The sequence below is a fragment of the Corvus kubaryi genome, unplaced genomic scaffold (genome assembly GCF_017639235.1).
Source record: "Corvus kubaryi isolate FWS band 111438036 unplaced genomic scaffold, C.kubaryi_AGA036_p1.0 74, whole genome shotgun sequence".
In the NCBI taxonomy this organism is placed as follows: Eukaryota; Metazoa; Chordata; class Aves; order Passeriformes; family Corvidae; genus Corvus; species Corvus kubaryi.
Genome location: NW_024582061.1, coordinates 17,692,082 through 17,711,612, shown reverse-complemented (window position 1 = coordinate 17,711,612; position 19,531 = coordinate 17,692,082). Strand labels below are relative to the sequence as shown.

The following is a 19,531-nucleotide window of genomic DNA, read 5'->3' as shown; positions in this document are numbered from 1 at the left end:
TTCCCCAAATAAATGTTTGTAGAGGGAATGTGCTGAGCTGTTGCTCATCCAATCCATGAAGTCTTTCTGATTGCTGAAGAAGTTCCTGAGCTCATGGAGAGGAAAGCAGATGACTGCAGCTGAGTTGCAAGGGCTCTCTCCACTCCCAAGGAAGGGAGGCATGGAAGTCTCTACCATCACAACAATTAGATGCTGGACAAGGAGGTGTGAGGAGAGGTGATAATGTTGGTAATTACGTGGATGGAAATGCTTGCCATTCTTTTTAATGTTTAAAGGAAACCACAGTGTTGAGGTTATGTAATTCCTGCTCAGTTGTGTTTATTCAAGCAGTGCAGTGCAGTGCAGTGTTATGCTGGCATATGGGGGAGAGAAAGCAAAACTTCATCTTGGCTCCTGCTCTTGGGATTTCTGTACACTTTCAGACTCATTCAGGTAAAGACAGGGTGAAGTACAGCAGCTCTTCCAGCATGGCCCTCTGTACAGACAGGCCCTTTGCTAAGGAATGTGCAAAATGCAGATGGTGGTTCTGAAAGAACCACTTTAATAGAAGGAATTGTGACTGTTTCCCCAAAAGATTTAAAATAATCTTGCTGTCCATAAAAATCAGGTTAGCTATTCTGGGTTCTTGCAGAGCTAAAATGAATGCAGCATCTCTCATTTCCAGTCATGATAAGTCACTAGATATCAATTCTTAATTGCTTGATTAATCTTGAATTTTCAGAGCCTGACAGTGCCTGTCCGAGTACTTAGACAAGAGCTACATTTAAAAGAAATTTTTTCTTTTTTTTTTTTTCTTTTCTTTAAGCATGGTCTGCAAGGTAAGAGCATGAAATTACAGAGAGATTTTTAACATATGTTGTCCTGAGAAAGATGGACCATTAAGCAAAGTGCAAACAAAACAGTCACAGGTTTGTGATAAACTGGGGGGGGGGTGATGAATTAATTTTAGCATATGCTTCAGCAGTTCCTTACAAGATTACGTCAAATATTAGTACACTTATATTTGCTGTATGTTTGTGTGTGTTAGGCCATGTTTTTCATTTACATAAATAAGCAGAAAGGTTTCCTTCATGAAGATCATGACATTTCTATGTAGAGAAAGGCAATTTAAGGTCAACACTTATGGGGGACTACACCTTTGTGTGCTTTGTGTATGGATGAACTGATAATGATCACTGCACATGCCTCCCTAAAGGGCGGTGTTAAAAAAATAAAGACCAAAAAAAAACCCCCAATCAAACAAAAAAACAGCAACAAAAAAGCCAAATAAACCATTCAGACTCCCTATAGAACATTTATTAAATTGTTTGGGCTTTTAAAAATTTTTTCCTGTTTTTTTCCCCCCCCCAGCAATGAGCGTGTTGTACATCCAGGCTGAGCAGTCACATGGTATATCAGCCCTTGCTTGGAAGCAACATGTTACACTGTCAGGTCTCTTTTTCTGTATGACAGGCAGGCTAGAATATATGATGGCACAATGTGATGTAAAGGTGTTATGGATACAAGCTTTCCTATGTTATATCCTATCTTGGTATCATCCCTCTAATTATGGAATATTAAATTTTTTTTTTCATTCCAATTAACTGCTGTATCTGGATGCCACAGACTTCTTGGAAGAGGTTAGTGCTGTCCAAGACATCTACTCAAAGGTCTGTGTAATCCAAGTGAATGTATATTAGAACATCACTGCTGTTTTTTCCAGATGATGAGCCAGTGACATCTCTAGGAAATCATAGCGATAAAAAGGAAAAATTCTGACAACAGACCTTCCCCCCCACAACCCCTCTGAGTACAAGACTTCATCCATGCTTACCCACATAGTTATTTTGGTCTATAAGCATCTCCAGCAATGGTGTGGAAAAAGGAGATTTCCATATACTGGGCTGAGAGCTATTGCTCTGCAGATGTCCCAGTCAGTGAGCAGTTCTGTGGTCCCAAAGACATACTGTCCTCATGTAATCTTTTCCTGCAGTCAGAGTTTCTTTAGTGGTTTCTTGCATGCTTTGCTCCATAGTCTTTTGTGAATCAAGTGTTGGGAGCTCCTGTGGGATCCCATCTTGCAGTCTTGTAGATTAATGTTTCCTTTACTTAATTTACTTTACATTTATACCATTTATATTCACTCAGACAACCCTAAACAGTCTTTCTCGCTCCCTGGTGCTTCTGCGCCCCTGGAGTTCTCATATGCAATTCCCGTGATGCTCTTCACAGTTGTTATTTGGCCAACCTACACGTGCTGTAATCCCTTCCAGCTTTTTATGTTCCTCTTTTTTTATTTCCCTCCAAGTTGTTGACATCTAGCTAGCACTGCGTTGTCCAGAACTAAACATGTCTTCGAACTGCGGTCTCACTGCTATATTAAAAAATGGGACTATTGCCTATATCTCTGAGAAGAGGTCTCTGCCTTTACAACTCCAAATTAAATTAACTGCATGATTTTTGCTGCCATATCACATTGCAAAAACATATTAAATCTGCTGTCTACTGTCTCCCCGAGGTCTTCTGGCATTTCTGCTTTCAGTGCTTGAGCACAGATGATTCCTCTCTTCACCTCAGTTTCTGTCTTTCAGTAGCTCGTATGTTGTACCTACTGCCTTTGTAGACACGTGGGATCATTCAGGGTTCCTCTTTGAGGAACAGCAGTGTGATTCCTTACACATAAGTAAATTCCCTCTATTTTTTTAGCATGAAATAGTCTGTCTCCACCATTTCCCTTCCAAGCTGTCCTATGATAATCTGCCTCGGCGCAATTAAAAGGCGTGTTACTCTTTTTGGTTTCCAGATTTTCCTATTTATAACTGTATAGAGCGCTGGCCTGTGTGTTAATAATCTGCCACAATCTGTTTAAACGTCGCACACTGAGGATCACAGGTTGAAACTCTTTTTCTGGAGAAAGGAAAATGCTGTTCTTTCCTTAGGAAGTTTCTGTCCCAAATGTCAAGAATATGGATTAGCTTTTCTTTGGTGGGGAATAACATAGTAAAATGTTGCTTTGTGCGGGGGTCTATTTCTATGGGTGGCTCAACGCTCTGAAATTAGCTTCCTTGGGAAATAAGGTCTATCTATCGCATAAACTGTCATTGTCCTCATTTTCTATGGTATAAACAACATGAATAGAGGAAAGGGGATGAAACCATCACAAAATCAAAACTTTGCTCCATGCATAATTTTCTTCCTGGGGAGAGAACAAAAAAAATAAAAAAACCAAACCCTTCATATGACAGATGGTAGTCAGATCAGCTAATGTAGTCCTAGAAGGTACTTGGATGTTATGTTTATGAAAACAGTGGAAGAACTGATACAGAAGGGAATACATTTTATCATATTCTACTTCATGGATAAGAGAATATGGAAGAATCAGTTAAGGCAAGACATTAAAATGGTATTGTAGCCGTGATGGTATAAAGATCCTAGGGAAGCAAGGTTTGTGGTGAAAGGTAATATCTTGTATTAGATCAACTGATAGAGCTAGAAAAAGCAAACAAGCTATTGGGCTCAGGGTCTTTTTATCAGATCTGACAGAAAGCAGCAATATTCAAGCTAACTACAGGTTAGATGCACTTGCTCTTGGTTTAAAATTATGTTAATCAATTGGACCTCTTGAGGAAAAAAAAAAGGAGCACCTATGAAGTGGAAAAGGGTGTAAACAGCAGTGACTGACAGGCTGCTGGTTCTCTGATGGACCACTAGCGAAAAAGGGCTGTTTGTGCTGGTGACAAAGGAGAGGTCAGCGGGGAGGCTGTAACAGGCTAGGCAGGCAACATCTCCCTTAAATCCATAGCTTTAGTATCAAGGGATTATAAGTTTTAATGCCAAGCTTTAGCTTTTGGGAAGGTTTTGGTCTCCTTTGGGATAAGGATTGAGGTGTTCAAGTTGTTGCTGTCTGACAAATACTCCCCTAATGTCCTTTACTGGCTGACTGTATGTGCTCGTTGTAAGACAGCAATTATTTAGTTTCATTCACATGGTTCCTGTGGGGGTATCTCATGTGCTGGATGAAGTGATGAACTGTAGAGATTTGGGACAAGTATGTGCAGGAACAAAGAATTTCGGCAGATTTGCTATGGGAGAAAGGGCACTGATTATGCTGTCTGTGGAGCAGTACTGACGTATTTCATATTTGATGCTCTGGTGATATCTGATTCTATTTCTTACATTTGCATCTGTGGATTTGCGTCCTGTAATGAGTTGCAGAAGGGAGAGCCTGAAGGTTAGGAGGAGAGACATGGGGGGAAACACACCCTTTCAGAGCCGGTAGTTTAAGAGATTATTTTATGTGTGGATTTTAGCATGGAGTATTATCACTAGTAGGAGCACGTGGTTGCAGGAGAGAATGCTACAGCAGAGACTGTAAAATAAAAAGCAGAAAAACAGATTGGCAGAAAGCTAATGTGGTTAGAGACTTTGCCAGTCCCTGTAAATTTTGGTAGCATTAGATGAACACCAAATAAACCTTGATTCCTTGAAAAGTTATTTTCCAAAATTGCTGTTTGTTGCTGTCATATCTTTATTGTAGTAAATTTGTATCTATTTTATGGAAGAGTAACTTTCGTGGATAGAGCAGATCACCAGTGTTCCCTTCAGGTGTAACAGTATCTGCAGGACTGGCTGAATCTCACAGCCTTGTGTTGTGAATGACTGCTGGTCTTACTGCATCCGCTTTATAGAGCAAGTTTGATGGTCTGTAGGTTCCTGTGTATGTGCTGCCTTGTGGGGTGCTACTTTTAATGTCAGTTGTGGTGTCTAGGAAGCTGATTCCAGTGGAGATGCAATCTTGGGACAGCAGGGAATCTCCTCATTGAATTGGTGGTTGTATTTGATGAGGGAATCCGAGGTTTCCTGAGCTGTCTGCATTTTTGGTAGAAATGTCACCTGTGCTTCCTCTACAAGGCCTGGCTTGGTGGTGTTGTTTTTCAGTCTTGGATTGTGAAGAAAAATGGCCTATTGGGGTTTTAAAGACATGCAGGAAGGTACTCTCTGCCCCCTTCTTAGAGTTTGGCAGACAAAAGGAGATGACTAAATGCTCTCTGAAGAAGAAAACTGGATGCTTGCTGCATGATGGAGCAGACACAAAATTTTTGAATGGTTCAAAACGAAAAATACTGAATAAATTAAAAAAAAAAATCCTGTTAAATACGAAGACCCCAGCTATTGGGAAGTGCCTGACCACAGGATCATGGTCATGGGGGTAGTCTTCTGGGGCAGCGCCATGGTTTGTTTCTTGTAGCCGACTACTAGGGTTTGTCTGTTCAGCACTCTCAAAGGCAGGATGCTGATCTGATGCAGTACTGCTATTTCTCAGATCTCTTCTCGAGAAAACGAGGGGTTTTCCTCTCTTTCATTGCGAGCCCCAACTAGAAAGCACATAATTACGTTTTTATTTACTTTCCTGACTGCTGCAGCAGGCCCGGGCCTGTGCAGCAGGGCCCCAAGCGCACCACCAGCAGCCTCAGGAGGGGAACAAACCCCCTCCTCGGGGCTCCGTGTTACCACTCCCAGAGCGGGGGCTCTGGCGCGGGGGGCAGGACGGCCCGCAGGGCAGCGTCCGCCCGGCCCCGCCGCCTCCCGCTCCAGGCAGGCAGCGCTCCGCTGCCAGAGCCCTCCTCGCCCTCCTCCGCGCCCGGCCCCGCCGCGGAGCCCGCCCCGCCGCCGGCTCCTCCTCCCCCGCCGCCGCCGCTCCGCCAGCAGCCAGTCGGGCCTGAGACCCGCGCCCGGTTGCGGGGCCTGCGCTGAGCGCCGGTGGAGGGCGGGCAGGGGAGAGCAGCAAGGAGGAGCAGCGGAGACCGAGACCTCCGCGTCACATGAGCTGACAGGACCCGCTCCCGTTCCCGTTCCCCTCCGCGCAACAAAGACTCGGGAGCTCCTGTGCCCGCCGCGGGACGGGGCGGGGCGGGGCGGGACGGGGCTGCCATGGGACCCTGAGGGCCGCCGGCCCGCACAGGTAAGCGGCGGCGGGGGTGTGTGTGACCCTGGCGTGTGCGGCGTTTGGTGGGGGTGTTATTTGTTTTCCACAGCCCCCCTCCCCCGGCTCCCTCCGCCGCCTTCCCGCGTGTGAAGGGCGGGCGGGGGCTCGGGCAGCCCCCGCGCGTGGGGGTCTGTCCGTCTCGTTAATCTCCAATTCCTTCATGTGATTTCATTTTTTACGGAAATCAAACAGTTAAAACCGTGGGGGTTTGTGCGTTGCCACCCCCCTCCTTCCCCTCCCCTCACCCATCTCTTTCCCCTCCCCCCTTATGGACCTCCACGTCGTGACCTTTCTGGCTGTTAAAGAAAATATTAAGGTGATCTTTATTTTTGTTAAAGCGCTGTCCTGCTTACGAGCGTCCTTTCCCAAGTCAGATCACTGCTGGCGGTGGTAGGCAGCCCCCCGCCCACCGAGACTTGCCCACTGGGACAGTGGCTGGAAGTTGTTGACAGTGGCGGGCGCGCACGTGTGCCACACGCTCCTCGAGCCGCCGAGGTTTACGGCTGGAAACTCCCGCTGGGAGCCCCGGCAGCCACACGGCCGGGGAAAAATCACCCCAGCAAGGCTGGCGTCTGAAGTCTCTGCTTGTTTGGGAAGCCTTCTCTCCGGCTTGTGGGGCTTCAAGGGGTCCCGGGGGCATAGATATCAGGAGAAGTTTGTGGGTGGGTGAAGGAGGTCCTGGGGATTTTTGCTGGGAGTGCAGGAGGGGCTTACAGGGAAGTGACACGGGTGATGGGAATGAGGATCTGTGGACAGCCTGGGCAGGGTGCTTGGCCCCTCTATTGTGTGTACGGTTCAGTGTGATGCTGCTGAAGGGAACAGTGTGAGGGATGGTGTGGGGTTTTTTTGTTTGGTTTTGGTTGTTGTTGAAGTGGGTGTTTTCTTGGTTGTTGTTGGGGGGTTGTTTTGTTTTGTTGGGTTTGTTTTGATTTTTTTGTTTTTATTTTGGCTTGCTTTTATTTTTGGTAACTGTATGCTGTGATATGAAAATAATCTCTCCTGGGCATGGTTAGCATCTTCCTTCATGTGCCAAGTGGCCACTGGCTTGAGTTCTAACAGAGGCGCCCCTAAACCCTGGCTCTGTCCAACTGGGAGTGTCCCTGGGAAGGAGTCTTCCTCTGCATGGTTATCTTGGCTTGTGGGATGGAGAAGAAAACGCAGTTCCCTTTCAAAGGGAGATGCTTGGCCAGCCTTTATGATTGTGTTAAATCTCTTTAAGTCAAAATTAAACATAAGTAGAACTATGAGGTGAGGAGAAACAAGCCACCTGCTGCCCTCTATGTGCAAGGTGCCTGTGAGGGCAGAAACAGTGTCTGGCAAAGCCATTTGTGTTCGGGTGGTATGGCACGACTGTGGTTCAAGCAGTAGGAAACTGATGGCATGCCAGGGAAGGTGGTGGGCAGTGAGGAAGCCAAGGGTGTGTAGCACTTTCCAGTGCAGCTGATGCGTCCTGAGGTGTTTCACAGCTCCTCTCACTGCAGGGTTTGGAAAGAAGTGGGGTGCGTGAGCAAAGAGGTTGGGCAGATACTGCTGTTAGCCTCGACTGTTCCAAGACTGTGAAGTAGCCCACATGTACTGCCCCCACCCCATTTTTAAGGAACTGGTGTCTTTCAGGGTGAACCAGATTTGCAAGAGTATGCTTATCTTCATGCAGGCTTGGACCTGGAGTTTATTTTTAATGGAAGCCAAACATCTTAAGCAGCGTGACTTCAGTCAAAGCAGCAAATGTTCCAAAACTGGGCAAAACTGTGAAAACAGAGAATACTAATTTTAATTGTGCATTTTTCCACAACTCTTTCTTTTCCCAAGATTCCCGTCCCAACTCTCCTCAGCTTGTGGGTGTTTCTTGGTCATGGTGGAAAACAGAAGGTAACTTGTCAATAGCCAGCTCAAGTTATACTGCTGAGGGTTGAGAATGTGACTGGTTTTAAATGTAACCAACTAACTGTATCACAAGGGTCTGATCTGAGACCCTGAGAGTTTGTTTCACATGGATCATTAACTGCTGTGGAAGACTGAATGACTGTGGCTGACGACTTGTGTCTTCACAAAATAGGAGAAAAGGTTGGCTTTTTCTCTAGAGCGGATGGGATGTTTGAAGTGAAAGTTAGTTCATCTGTCCCTTCCCTTCAAAAAAATGTACAGCACATTTTTGAAACTGAGTCATCAGGTAGAATTTATTTCAAGTATTTTAAGCTGTTACGAATTTGATGCACTTTGGCCACATGCTCACTGGAAATTGTTAGACAGTCTTGCTCAGATTTGCCCTGGCTGGGATCACAAAGGTGATGAGGGAGTTTCCTTGCTGCGGCCCTTTTAGATCTGAGCAGAGCAGAAGTATCTTAAAAGGGGTGGAATATTTTGATGTCCTGTGCTCCAGACAATCTGGGAAGGGAGTGTGTGAGGCTCTTGTCCACCAGCCAAGCGTGGATCCGCTATCAGCCTCCCACTGATAAACCAGAGTTACCTTTTGACTCTCTCTGAGCTGTGCTTCTTGAGAAGTATAGCACAGGATGGGGCACATGGTGTGTGGAGGGCAAATTCCCTCCAAAGTCACTTTGTCATGGAAGTCATAACAAGGATGCACAGATTCAGGAATGATTTTTAGTGTCTGATGACCTGACCAGGATTGTGTGATGGCACTGAGTAAGCGATAAAAGGTTTTATGTCCCATAAACTTGGTTCTAGCTTCAGGGTAAACGGCAAGGCTTTTGAAAATGTCTGAATTTGATGACTCTCTGGTAACTGCAAATAGGTGCAAGCATTAATTGCTTGAAACAAGTCCTTAAAAATAAGAACAGACACAGATGCAGGCTATAGGCAGCAAAGTGAAAGAAGAGCTAATTGCTATTTTTCAGTGTATTTTTCAAATCATGTTTAATCCTGCATATATGATTCTGTGGGTGACCCAGCAGTTCCAGCAGTTTATTCGTTTATTTAAAACGGCTTTGCAGTTCACCTTGAAAACCACTTCCTGCCATATGGTTATATTATTTCCCTATGCCACGTTTTTTGCTAATTATCAAGACCATTTGCTTTAAAATAGGTGTTTTTAATTTCACAGCCTTGTCTGCCTTTCCTGCTTGATCCTGCCCTGGAGTCAAGAGGCTGTGTCTGTTCATTCTCCATGGCAACAGGCTGTGATTTACTTATTTCAATTTAATTAAAAAGCAGATATCAAATTCTAGGCATTTTATATGTCCCTTATATTAGAAAAAATATCAGTGGATCAGTCTCCGCAACAGATCTACCAGTCTCAAAAATAAAATTCTCGACCTAAGCCACTGGTTTCTTTCTCAGTCCATCCCCTTAGGAAGAGTTCGGGAGAGGGGGGAGTGCTGTAGCCTGTTCTCAGGTGAAGGTATTTGTACACGGGCTAAAAATGAAGGACTAAGTCCTAAATTAGTTTTTCAAGCTCTGTGATTGTACAAATACTAGTTTGTGTTAGTCAGGGATAAGGAAACACGGGCAATGACGGGCTGGTTGCTGGCTAAAGAGGGGATGGTGTCAAGAAAGGACCTTGGGGATGGATGGAGAAGTGTGGTAAAGTTACTAACCTACAGGTGTTAGGTTTGGTAGAAAATGGATGGAGTGGAACCAGTGTAATTAACTGCCAAAATTAACACTCCTTTTTGACTTCAATGCCAACCCACCAATTCTTAATAGGATTATTTTCCCTTGGAGGGCCTGTTGAGATGACTCAGCCTTTGGAGTACCTGCATGCCAGTGGTGGTTGCTTCCTAGGAGAAGCTGTGCCTGCTGAGTTGTATAACTAGACTCAGGTTCTATTTCTGAGCTCTGATAATGTGTGGAAGAAGACAAGTTGGCTGTGCATTTTTATTAAGCCTTAAGGAGCAGTTATCATCAGAAGAGTGCCTGCACAAAACTGCACCTTTGGATTTTTTTTTTCCCCTTTAGTGTTGCTACTCCCAGTGCTTTTTCATAGTCACGGCTGGCAGTTCTAACAAAAGATACAGGTTCTTGCTCCTCCTAGCTCTGCCAAAGCCCATGAGGCTATGTCAGAAAACACTGGACTCTCTCCTGGCTTGCTTATCTATATTGATTAAAATTATGTACAGAGTTTCTAGCTGCAGATTCCTGGTGATCATGCACCAACTGGGAAGAGACCCTCTTTGAGTCCATGAGGTAAGCAGTTGAGCAATGTTTACTAGTAAAGCGAGCATGTTTGGTCTGTGAGTGGTAAGTCTGAAATCTCATGATGTTGTTCCTAATAGTAACAGAATAAACCCAAGGAAAACCTCAAAGCAAGCTTTTGTTTGTTACTGTGTTTAAGCAGATACATTCAAAGAATTTATATCCAACTGGCAACATTCTTAATTCTTTATTGCTGGTTTTACTAGAGTACAGTCATGATCTGTATTCTTTAAGAGTGCATCTGTTCCTCTTGCTTATCCAGCTTTGAAGTAGACCTTGCTGATATTAATTTCTGTATAGCCTGTAACCTCATCTATAAAGTGAAGAGAATACTTCATACAGGCAGCTGTGAAGTTACATTTATTGTCGGTAAATTGCTTCTAGTAATTGAGCAGAGGAGGTGGAGAGAAATAAAGACAGTGGAGTTAATATGGGCTTGGGTTTTTTTAATAAAAGAAAAGCATTATTTTTGTTCATCTGATGATGTAGAAGCTAATGGGAAAAGAAAAATGCACCCTGAAACTAACTGTTAAGTTAGTAATGAAAACAGACATTTTTTTAACATAGTGATGAAGGCAGCCATCTTGTTTGATAATAACAGAGCCCAATTTAGAAATAGGGAAGATGATTATTGGAAATCCTGCAGTACCTCTTGTATTTTCTGTGTAGTTTAGTTCTGCTCAGTTTTAGTGTTGTTTTTTATCTGCATGGCTGCCTTCATAAATGCTACTGGTAAGGACACCTTAATAACAGGTAAAACTACCTGTTTTAAGATTACTAGCAAACACCTCTGTTGCAGGCTTTTCAGCTAGGCCACTTGTTTTGTGCTGACCAGTATCCTTGTTGGATGAAACTGCGGTTTCATGTGGGTTAGGATGGGTTTTCTTGCTGTGGCTGACCCAATCTAACCACTCGCTCCTCCTAAGGGGGGTGATCGTGCCTTGCTCCTGGCTCCGGGGCCATATTCCTTGCCTTGTGGATACAGCTTGTTCAGCTTTCAGAAAGCTGACTTGCCCAAAACCATAAAAAAGTGAATTGTTTTCTCCTGGGACAGAGAGCTGAACCTGCTCACCAGGTTCAGACTCGTATCAGAGCTGCCGTGCAGGAGGGGTGAGATTTGTTTTGCCAGCAGTGAAAGGTAAGGAATGAAAGAAAGGTGAAAATGGGGCCCCCCTTTTTTGGCAGCAGTGACCTATTAGCCTGGTTCAGTTGTAATGTGAAGCCTCGCCCTCAGCCTTCATTTTCAGATCCCTCCCTTCCCCCCTGCACCTCTTCTTTCCCTCAGATATACTCGTGTGCCTCCAGATGCTGACTTCATTCCCAAGCAGTATTTTCAAAAGGGGGAAAAAAGGCGAAAAGGTTGAGTTTCACTGCCTCTACAATCAGAGACATACTGTAGTTCCTGAGAGCCCATTGCTGTGAGCCTAAGAATTATTGTTAGGCTCATGTATTATTATTTATGGGTTCAAAAAATAGTAGCTGTAATCATTCTTTATGAAGGCAAAAGGAAACTGCCTGCTGGGATAGCTGTAGGCCAAGTTTGTAAAAGAGCTTCCCCAAACCTGGTGATGGTGGCTGTTTGGACCGAGACCCCTGGAGCTGGTGGGACCAGGTGGTCTGGGGTAAATGACAAGGAGAGGAGACATCTGGAGAATTTTCTGCATGCCATGGTGAGCCGGGCCTGGAGCTGGGTACCACAGCACCAGGAGGAAGTCTCTCCATCTCCGAACTGTGGCTTGCAGTTGTTCCAGATGCTACTGCCTAGCTAATTTTCAGACACTAGCGGAAATTAGGAAGGCCTTGTGGGACATTGCTGTGGTATTGTAGAACCATGTAGTGCCATCTTGTTCCAGGGGTGAGATGAAGCTCTGGCTCCATGGGAACTGGCCAAGGCAAACTTTGCTTCTGCTGACTGGCAGGGATGGTGTTTCTGCCTCGGCTTTGCCACTGATGGATCGGTGTAACTGCATTAGCCCGTGGTGGCTGCAGGGAGGACGTGTGTCCAGTGAGACACGTGCCCAAGCATCTGCTTAGCTGGGGCACAGTGCAGGTTGGAGTGTGCATTTGGAGATGAGATGGAGGCATCTGTTGGCCTACAGCAATTGCCTTATGGCTAAAGGAGCAGAAACAGTGCCTCTCTGGTGAATTTTCTACAGCATGAAGGTGGAAATGATGTCAGTGAAGAGCAGTGTGCCAGAGGCAGCAGGATGCAGTGAGCCTGTGCATGTGTGGACTGACCCAGCAGCTGTACTTGGCAGGAGGGGCAGGTTGCAATTGGTGTGGTGCACAAATTAGAAATGTTTGTGCAGCCATTTTCAAGTAAGGAAAGTCATTGGGAGGGATGAGGGAATTTGCTTCAGCTTTGAGAGTTAGAGATTTGTTTCATGCTGTACTGTAGTTGGTTGGGTTGGGTTTTTGAAACACGTAAACCTAAATTCTTCTCATTGGTAGTCAAAGACATGGCAAAAGAAAGGTTATTATAGGGTTGTGTCGCATTGCATGGTAAGATTATACACTGGGTGGCTGTTACAGTGGGTTTGTGTTCCAAGGATGGAGTGAATAAAGGAAAGAATCAGTGCATTGATATTAAATAATGATGCCACTGGATATGGTGAATACAAAGTGTCTTTGTTTTCAAGGCTGTGTTTGGGGTTTTTTTTAAACTGACACATACATAAGCCAGCTGCAATATTTTTTTTAAAGACACATTTGTAAGAGTGGGAGCAATATAGAAAATGCTGGAAGTAATCTCATTGAGAAGTATGGGGTTTTTCCATTCCTTTGCACATGCATGCAGCCTCTGGGGAAGATGTTAGTGAAGGAGCTTAGATTATGGAGGTCTTCTCTGGAGCTGCCATTGTTCTGATTGATGTAGTGGGTATTAGCTGGGGGATGTGTACAGATGCATGGGCTGTCTGGAGTTTCATCTCTGCAGTCTCCCTTTTTTTCACTCCTCCTGGATGGAGATATGTATCCTGGCAGATTTATCTTCCACCTACATCTCTTTCTCTTCTCATGTAAATACTTGCTGATTTTTTTGTTGTTGTTGTTGTTCTTCTGGCAAATCTTCTACTGTGCTTGTAATTGGTGACTCTTTTCCTCTGGTTTATGATGATGGGTGTTCCTGTAAGCCAGTCTCTTCCTGGATCACCTTGCTGAATTTTCATGCAATCTGCCCTGCCTGGGGGTAGTTTATCTGCTCTTGCAATGGTTGCTCTAGTAAAGATCCAGGTCTTGTAGCTGACTCCAGCTGCCCTTTGGAGTGCGAAGGAATGCAGTAAAAAAAGCAGCCGTTTTGGGGTCCTATTTGTCCTCAGACCTGAAATGCTGAGAGCACGTTAGAGTTCCCATGTAGAACTGCAGTAATTAAATAGTACTGCAGGGAGAGGGAGTAGGAGAGCATGTGATGGTCATTTCAGATAGATTAACAAAGAGGGGCTATTACAGCGCCAGCAGAAGACATCCTAATCTGGAGGTTCCTAGCCAGGAAATATTTTAAAAAGCTATTCCAGAGAGTAAGAGAGAAGCCTGAGAGGTCTATGCTATAATTAATTGCCCAGATACCACTGGAGGAGCAGTTTGAAGAAGGGAACTCATATGGGAGCCGGGTGTGGCGTAGAGGGGGAAATGGGAATTTCCTGACTTTTGTTTGCAAAGCTCAAGTATAGAAGAAATTTTAGACAAAATAGGCGCAAAGAAGGACTAAAATTAATAGGTAATTCCATTTTATTTTTTTTCACTGCATGCTCCTGGCTAGTGTTACTTGAACATCAGTTGAAGCAGTACAGAGCATGCTTGGGAACTGGAGATATTAAGCAGAAAGAGAGAGCGAATCTGATTAGCTTTGCTTTTCAAGCATTAAGCAGAAAGACGGGCTGAAATGTGATTGCAAGCAGATAATAGCAGCAGGCTCCTGAGGCACCACCACAACCTGGCATATGGGGTGATGGATCTAACCATGCCATAGAACTGTTTCTTGTAATAGAAGCTGCTTGTTTTTATGTTGTGGTTGCTGTTGTACTTTCTAATTATCCTATTCATCGCTGTCTGCCATTTTGAGCCTGGCCACGTGGGATAGCTCAGCCCCCTGGAATGTGTGCCCTGTGGAGCACTTCTGCCCTGAATAGTAACAGTGGTTCTGGTAGCGAAAGGGTGGGAGGGAAGAGGTGCCAAGGCTCAAGAGTCCTAGCTATTTTCCCCCTTACTTCCAAGAACAAGGGAAGTAACAGCTGCTGCTTTTGCCATGTTGGGAAAGATGAGTGCTGGTGGTGTGTGTAAATCTCACTTCCCTCTGAATGTCCAAGTATTGGGACTTGTTGGGAGAAGGTTACTAGTGACCTGAAAAAAGGCCATCTATCAGTTCTACTTATAATTGATAAATAGAAGCTGGCCCTGCTACACCAGTCACTTTTTTGGCACAGTAGCAGAGATCCTGGAGCCACTTCCAGTCTGGGGCCTCTCTTCAACACAAAGCAAATGCAGCAGAGAAAGCAGGCAGAGGCTAGGCTGGTGCAAGCTGGAATCGGAGCTGCCGACAGAGCATCCAACACCCCCTGCCTGCTGCTGGGGGAGTTTCTGTGTTGCGGTGATCCTTTCCCCAAAACTGCCTGCTTTCTCTTCTTTCCACCCAAGGCTTTCATTGATGGAAAGCCTAAAGAACCATTTCCAAAGCTGGCATGGATCAGGGAATGCAGATAGAATGGGAAGAGCAGACCTCTCCTTAAAATGTCTGAACAAAGCACAGTAGCAAGAAGCTCACATGTGTAGTTGTGTATATATATATATATATTTTTAAGGCTAGAAGGGGTGGGTCAGACGAGTGTTTCTGTGACCTTTTCTCAACTGTGGCTTGCCTTTCCTATGTGCTGCCTCTCCTTCCCTGTCAGGGGACTTCCACTTCCTTCCTGCTGACCTGCAGGGCTGCAGGCAGCCTCCCTACCCTTGTGGCAGCTCCCAGCTCTGGCTCTGAGCCCAAGCTAATAATCCTGACATATTTTACTGGCTTGTGCTCTGCTCCGTGCCTTGCTGTAGGGGAGACGGTGTGTGAGGTTGCGGTTTGCATGACTTTAAGCATTGCATTGGCCCTGGGGAAACCCAAACCTCATAATAAGCACCAGCTGAGGCTCTGGTAGAGCCTGGCTTTACTCAGCGAGGCCCCTTGCTTCCCTGCTTGCAGGTGACCAGCTAGCACAGATGTCACCCAAACACACCTTCCAATTGTCTCTGGCTGTCCAGATGATTGCCAGCAGTGTGGGGTTCAGGTGGAAGTAGGAGGTGTTGATAGGCAGGAAAGAAAAAATTCATCAGGTACCAGAGAAGGGTAATGAAGATCTCTCACCACTCTCCCCACGCATCAAAGCACTCTTAAAAAAAATAGAGCGCTCATCTTTGACCCCCATTAATGACTGGCTTGGTCTGTGTAAGAGTTTTATGAGTCTGTTGATGCTCCCACAGAGTTTAATTATTTAGAGCATGAGGTGGAGATTTGTGCTTTCGCTGCTGATGGTGCAGGGTTCAGGCCCTCCTGGCGGGCGGGGGTTGGTTACAAAGGCAGGCTGGCTGGATTGCAGCCGCTGGCTCTGAGGAGCCTAAGGGAGGCACGAGCTGCAGCTGTGTGGTCCTTGTCAAGGCTGGGCAAAGCAGCGTATCCTTCTCATTGTGTGAGTTCCACATGACCTGTCATGTGGAATTCAAGGTCTGTGTCCTTATCATCAGGGCACTTAATGGTCTGGACCTGAGATACCTTAAGTGACTACCTGAAGCTGTTGGGTGGGCATACTTGTGGCAGATCCTGCTTGTTGCTGAGCCCCCAGTCAGTGCTAGAGGCTTTAGTGGCTGGTGTGAGACTTCAGCAATATCTGATTTATCAGCCTGGGGCTACAGGCTTTTCCTGTTCCCTGCGGCAGCAAGCCTTCGCCTGCCTCTTTTCTGTGACCAGCCCCCTCCTGTTCCCCCCAGATTCTGCTCTACACTCTAGCAGCCAGTTTTCCTACTGTAAAGTCCCATCTTCAACCTGCTGCTTCCTGCCCTTTGCAGTACATCAGTTTGTTCTTGCCTTTCCTACTTTTCCTCACCCAGCACTTCTCTGCTGATAATCTTCCTGAGACTTGGGAACACAGAACAGATATAAAGAACAACCAAGGGAGAACAGGGTGTCCAAAGACCTTTGTGCAGCTCGTATTCCCAAACAGGCAGCTGGTCAGCTAGGCCAGGCGTATTTTCCTGATGTCCTGCTGACCATTCCACCAGGTTTCCACTTCTGGTGGGAAGGTACCAGACTCCAGGTTCGAATGGGATGAATGGTACGTGGGCTGGTCTGATGTGTCAGCTGGCCAGCTGGAAGGGTCAGATGCTCACCTTCTGGCTGCTTCTGGAACAAGTAAATTCCTTTAGAATTGTGCTGCCTCTTATGTTTGTGGGTCCTTAGGGCTTGCAGTTCTCATCAGCGCTGAAATGAAACAGCAGTGGCTGTTTGTTGCAATACTGTAAGTGGAGGCTTATTTCAAGCAAAAGTGGTTAGCATTGGTGGATTTGGGTTTGGCTGATAGCCAAATAAATTTATGGGCAGACTGGGAAGCCTTAGTTGATGTGGAAGGTTCACACGACATTGCTCGTACCATACAATATCAGTATTGATATACTAAAAATGCCTATCACGGCAGACACCAAGCCAGCAGGTCACCTGGTGCTGCTGCTGAAGGCTGAGCTCACTGTTTTTGCTGGGGCTCACTGCTGTTCTCTGTTGCCATTTCTTACCCCCTGAGCCCAGGGACACTTGAACCTTCTTCTCACATCTGTTCTCCCGCTGTCTCCTTGTACGTGCTTGATCTCCTCTTTACTGCTGTAGCAAGGGCCTGTGCAGGCTCTTGGTTGCATGCCAGTGGGCTTTTCATGCTATCCCTATTTACCCTGGTTTATCTCTTCCCACTCCTTTCCCTATTCCTATTTATTTTCCTTTGGTATGGGACTAATGTTCCAGGTTGTGTTGAGAGCCTGGGTTGAGCTGAGATGACAGAAAGAGGGTGGAAGGGAAATAGGGGCTTAGGCTGGTAGTTGCGAGTTTCTGCCATCAACTCAGTCTTTAATCTGTTGATTATCATGGATCTAGCTAAATCAGCAGGATCTGCTAGACAAATGTGAGGTGCTATGTGTCTTGTATCCATATTCTACTCTGTTTTTCTGTTTTTCTTTTTTTTTTCCCTGAAAATCAATAGGATTCTACCCATTGATGATTGAAGCAACGCCTGGAGTTTTGGAATGGATCAGATGCATCAATCAAGTGTTACCACATTGCACCCAAAGAGAGGAATGCCATCCAGCTGGGGGTAGGGTCTGTTTTTTCTTTGCCCCCATCAGTGTCTAGAGTTACTGGAAACCTTTTTGGGTTTTTAAATCTTTAAGAGAATTTTTAATAGAAAGTACTGGTTTAAAAATTAGTTGCTTCACTGTGTGAAAACTTGACTGCTTTCTCTTTTTTTGTTGGTATGGAGCAAGGTTGTGCCTCTTTATATTCAAAATGTTATTAATAATCTTGAGAATGCAGGCTTTGGTAAAGAAGACATTTCAGTAACTACCTCAGATATTTTGGGAGGGAAATTTTGTGTTTTAAATGAAAAGTAAATCTATTCTGATTACTAAGAAAGATGAAAATAATTTAACTTTTTTTCAGAAGTGTCAGATGTTCAGGTTGTTTGTCCTAGTTCTTGAAATTAATGTAAAACAGACTAATACCCCTGCATAAACTGTTCCCCTTGCAACAGGGAAGAGGAGGCATATACATCAGTAGGAAACTGCTTCTCTCTATGTACTGCTTATGGTCACGTGGCTACTGTGGCAGGAGGTACTGCATGAGACCTGGAATGAAATAAAAGGTTGGTGGGAATGTGAATCTGGAGCCTTGCTTGGGTGTAAAGCACAGGTTGCAATCCAAGGAGCAAACTGAAGTGGCTTTTTGGCTTCCTTCCAATTAGAAGAGCATGGCTCCCCATTATCCTCTCGCTGGTATACCACTTGGCTGTTTCAGCAGAGAGGCTGCAGAAACAGAACACTTACCTGGCTCTCAGAAGTGGGATGGACTTTCCAGATCAGGCATGAGAAGATCTGTGTGTTGGGATTTGTGTCCCGAAGTAGTGCTGTTCCAGTGTTGCTCACTTGAAATCTGAAGCTTCTTACGCTTCACATCAATTTCCTGTTGTTGTTAAAATTGCTTTTGCTTTAAAAATGAAGGGTCTTAAAGCTGAGGGGTTTGACAGAGTGTGCTGCAGAATGGTTCTTTTCTCCTCTGTAGGTTTCCTGAATGAATGATTTTGAAGTAAAGTAGCATTTCCCTGCAGAGCCTGCCTCTGTTAAGTCTTTAGACTGTTACAGCAACAAGTGAGAGTGCTAGTGCAATATTAATAATTTATGTGTGTTCCTCATTTTGGACCTTTGTCAGTCATTTCAGCCTTGGCAGGCTGGAAGAGATGAGAAAAGTATGTATAAGTTTTGCTGCTGTTTCCTCTGCATGAGTTCTCAAGGTAGGCAGAGGATTTGGGTCTTCAGAGCATGTCTATCTGGAACCTTTTCGCACTGCTGAATTCACAGAAGTAATACCAGAAAATAGCATAATTTTAGTCATCTCTGCATAGGGTTGTACTGCTTTTGTTGGACAAGTGTGGTTCAGATGTTTGTGAGCTTTCCTTGGTTGCAGGAGGTGAGGGGAAGGTGAACTTTTTATGGGTTCCTCCTGTGGGATGAGCCCAGCCAGGGTTTTGCTGCATGTCCGTAATCAACCCCAAATGTAGCTGCATGTAACTTTCTTCAAAACTGGGCTTCATGTCCTTGATTCTCTCCCTTACTCTCTTCTAGAGGGAGGGAGATGGTCAGCTAGTTTGTGTGTTTCCTGAGTAGGTCATGCTTGAAGGGAGAAGTAGAAGACTGAGCCAAATGAAAATGGGTCTTCAGAAACAAGGCTGATGAGAGGATGTCACCAGAGAACTCAGCTGGTTTAAGTACAAAGTGTTGCTGAATTCTGTTCTGGAGTTTACTGTTGCAGGTTTGTGCTTGGTGTTAGCAATTATCTGAACACCTTCCAGCTTGGCTGGGGACTAGGTACTTCTTCAGATCTTGTTGGAAACATGGCACTGTGTTTCAGGTAGCTTTGGAGGGCCAGTGGTGTAGCATGCATGAGCTAGTTGAGGTGTTTCAGCAAGCCTGTGTTCTTGCAGGCAGGCCTTGAACAGTTTGAGTCAGATTGGTCCTCTGAAGTGGTATTTAGTAAGTAGTTTGCAGGAAGTTGGAGAGTTAGCTCCCATTTGTTACTCATGGTCCAAAGTGGTTGATTCACCTCAGGCAGTGAGAGACCCACAGGTTCTGTACTGCTGGGGGATGGATGGATGGATGGATGGATGGATGGATGGATGGATGGATGGA

The 19,531-nt window shown here is 45.2% G+C and overlaps 1 protein-coding gene across 2 annotated transcripts in view; it reads left to right on the top strand.

The window, feature by feature from the left end:
* The first annotated feature begins 5,656 nt into the window (after positions 1-5,656).
* Positions 5,657-19,531, top strand: part of TCF20 (transcription factor 20) — a 133,395-nt gene continuing 119,520 nt past the window's right edge. Inside the window, exons 1-2 of one of the 2 annotated variants that reach the window (XM_042050414.1) lie at positions 5,657-5,941; positions 17,335-17,445. The gene's annotated coding sequence lies outside the window, so the exon portion shown is untranslated. The remainder of the gene's footprint in view (positions 5,942-17,334; positions 17,446-19,531) is intronic. The other variant, XM_042050415.1, reaches the window with a different exon arrangement.